Below are 3742 nucleotides of genomic sequence, written 5' to 3'. Positions count from 1 at the left end.
TGACACGAAACACAGCTTTGTATTTCACACTGAGGAGCACTCAGGAAATGTCACTGCAAGGGCGGTGTTGATCAGCCTGGTGCTTCCCCTGTGCTGTGCCTTACACCGCTGTTTTGTTTTATTCGGCTTTTAGAGCCTGCCTGTGAAGAGAAGCCTCCCAGGAGAGCAGAGGCTGCTGAAGGATCTGACATCCTCGCCCTAAGCAAGGGTTGGAACAGCACAGACTGCGGAAAAGATTCCACCTGGTCTCAGGGCAGAGAGAAAGCCAAAACAGTTTAACTTGGTATTTGGTGGTGCATGTCTGTATAAAAGAATGCTCTAAAATGTCAGCTTCCAATAAAATGTCCTAGGTTGAGGTTTCCTGTGCTGGTGAGAGTCTTTTAGACCCCGCCTTCTCCTGACCTCTCTGCTGTTGCAGTTCCATGGACAGAAGCTGTTGTCTCTTACCCCCTGCCATGGGCAGGCTGGTGTTCAGCCATCTCCAGGACAGCAGGGCCCCATCCCACGTCACTGTGACCTCGGAAGGCAAAATCCATCACTCCAAATGTTCCCCCTTGCTCCTTCTTGCCAGACATTTGACCCTGGCACGGGGGTTTGCTGCTGGTTGCTGCAGGAAAAGGGAAAACCCTGTGACATTTTGGGGCACATGGAACCAAGGAAACCCCTGTGGCACTGTGGGGCCTGATGGAACCAAGGGTCCTTTGTGACACAGAGGGGCCAACATGGAGCCAAATATCCCTTGTGACAGTTTGGGATCTCATGGAACCCATTGTTCATTGCAACAATGTGGACCCAAGGAGACCATGGTGTTGTTCATTGTTTATGGAAAGCTTTTGCATCAATCATGGAATCATGGAGCCCATTGTGACACAGTGGGCCCCATGGAACCAAGGGGCCATGGTGACACTTGGAACTAAGAATACCACTGTGGAGTACAGAACCTCATGGAACCAAAAGTCCATTGACAAAGAGCAAGGCCCTTGGAACCATGGAGTCCAAAGGTCTAAGACATTTCCTGCACAGTTCTGCCTTGGGTAAGGGGAACATTATTGGTGGCAGCTTGGTCTCGGCACACACCTGAGGAGTGTGCCTGTTTTCAGTGGGGAAACTCAGGAGTTTTAGATTGCTTCAAAAACTACAAAAAATGAAAACCCCTCTTAGCCTGGGTGCAGCCAGCTCTCCAAGCACAGCAGGTTCCAGGGGAGTGAGGACAGACAGGATGTGCTGGGGAATGTGGAGCAAGGTTGTCCACACTGGGTCAGAGCTCAAGGTACAGCTTCTGTGAGCAGGCCAGAGCTGCTGAGGGGAGCAGCTGATCCTGATCCTGGGTCAATATCAATCACAGAATGCTGCAATGGTCTCTGCTCCAAAGAGAAGAGTAATAAAATACACCTTTTAAAACAGGAGCACATATTTTTTAGAAGCTCTTTGAAATATTTCTCCATAACTGGAGTAGGAAACCTAGAAACCTGGGAGAGCCAAGGACACTGTGGCAACTTCAGGCCCAAAAAGTGCAAACAGGAAACAGAGGAGAGCAGACCAGGAGGATGGGACTTCATAACCTGAAGCTGTAATTGGACAACTTACCCCAATATGTAAATGGACCAAAACTTATAAAAGTGTGAAAATGTGTGACCCATCATCCATCTTGGGTGTACCCTCAGCTAGGCTCTTGTACTGCCCCAGGTGTACCCTTTGAAGGCCTTTTTAATAAATCCCTACTTTATTCCTGTAACACTGCCCAACCTCTGTTCTAGGCAGCCTCTCAAGGCATCAAGGCCTGGCTGGCTGGGCCACCTGGGGCCACCTGACAGGTCTAGCTGAGCCTGGCATGTCAAGGGCTGCTGCTCATCAGCCCCTGGAACACTGGGGCTCTGGGCTCTCCTTGTGGTAAGAACTGTACTTCTCCTCCAGGTGTCCATGGCCAAAATCAAGATCCTTCCTCCAACTTTCCATATATGCAAAGATTGTTCCCAGATGAAATCTGCAAGAACAGACAGATCTGGCTGGCTTGGCCACCCAGGGGCCACCTCTCATCTGCCTTTGAAACACTGGGACCAAATGCTTCTCTTTCTTATGGGGAAAAAGCACCTTTCACATCCAGGCACTCATGGCCAAAGTTGGGAATCCACCTCCAGAATTCCCTATATCCAGGAATTTCTCCCAGACAAAAGCTGCCAGGAGAGACGGGTCTGGCTGGCCTTGGTTTCTGAAGAGCTGGCTCTTGTCTGCCTTTGAAACACTGGGGCTCTGTGCTTTCCTTCCTAATGAAAAGAACTCTCTTTCCTGGCCAGGTGCCCACAACAAAAACTGAGATTCCACCTCCAAAATTCCCTATGTCCAAAAATTTCCCCCAGATGAAAGCTGCCAGGAGACACAGGTCTGGCTCTCTTAGGCCGTGGGTGGTCACCTCTCACATTTTTCCAAGAAACTTGGACTTTGCACTTTTCTTTCCTATGGGAAAAACCATCCAGCTCGACCAGGTGCCCATGGTCAAAACTGAGATTCCACCTCCCAAATTCCATATGTCCAAGGATTCCTCCGTGACAAAAGCTGCCAGGACAAGCAGGTCTGGCTGGTTTGGCCTCTCAGGAGTCTTCTCTCACCACTTCAGCCCCTGAAACTCTTGGGCTCTGTGCTTTGCTACCTATGGAAAAGAATTGTCCTTGTCAAGGCAGAAATGGCCAAAATTTGGATTCCATCTGCAAAATTCCCTGTATCCAAGGGCTGCTTTCAGACAAAAACTGCCAGGACAGAGAGGTTTGGCTGCCCTTGGCCTGTGGTAGCTGCCTTTCATCTGGCCCTGAAACACTGGTGTTCCATGCTTTCCTTATTATGGAAAAGAACCGTCCTTCTCCTCCAGGCATCCATGGCTGAAACTGGTGTTCCATCTCTAAAATTCCCTATATCCAGAAATTGCTCCCAGAAAAAATCTTCTGTCTAATCTGGCTGCCCATGGCCTCTGGTGGATGCTGCTCATCTGCCCCGGGAACACTGGGGCTCGGTTGTTTCCTTCCTCTGGAGACCACTGTGACACTGTGGGGCCTCGTGGAACCATGGAGACCATTGTGACACTTTGGGACCATGGTGACACCGTGGGGCTTCTTGGAACCAAGAGACCACTGTGACACTGTGAGGACCACGTGGAACCATGGAGACCATTGTGACACTTTGGGGCCATGGTGACACCGTGGGGCTTCTTGGAACCAAGAGACCACCGTGACACTGTGGGGCCTCGTGGAACCATGGAGACCATTGTGACACTTTGGGGCCATGGTGACACCATGGGGCTTCTTGGAACCAAGAGACCACCGTGACACTGTGGGGCCTCGTGGAACCATGGAGACCATTAAGACCCTTCAGGGCCTTGTGTCACCAAGGGGCCACTGTGACACCTCAGGGCCTCATGGAAGCAAGGGCACCACTGGGACATTGTGGGGCCCTGTGCAATCAGGGGAACATGGAACAGCTCTGGCTGATTTGGCCTCCCAGGGGCCACCTGACAGGTCTGGCTGATCTTGGAATGTCAAGGGCTGCTTCTCATCTGCCCATGAACCACTGGGGTTCCATGCTTTCCTTCCTGTGTAAAAGAATTTCCTCTCTTCTCAGACACCCATGGAGAAAATTGGTACTCGCCCTAAAAAATTTCCTGTATGCAAGGGTGTCACCCAGACAAAAACCTGTCACCTCTGTCTGGCCTTGGCCTCTGGTGGTCACATCTCATCTGCCTCAGAAGCAACAG

The sequence above is a fragment of the Haemorhous mexicanus genome, chromosome 16, assembly GCF_027477595.1.
Source record: "Haemorhous mexicanus isolate bHaeMex1 chromosome 16, bHaeMex1.pri, whole genome shotgun sequence".
Taxonomy (NCBI): Eukaryota; Metazoa; Chordata; class Aves; order Passeriformes; family Fringillidae; genus Haemorhous; species Haemorhous mexicanus.
The sequence above is the reverse complement of the archived record's forward strand: the minus strand, read 5'-3'. Positions refer to the sequence as shown.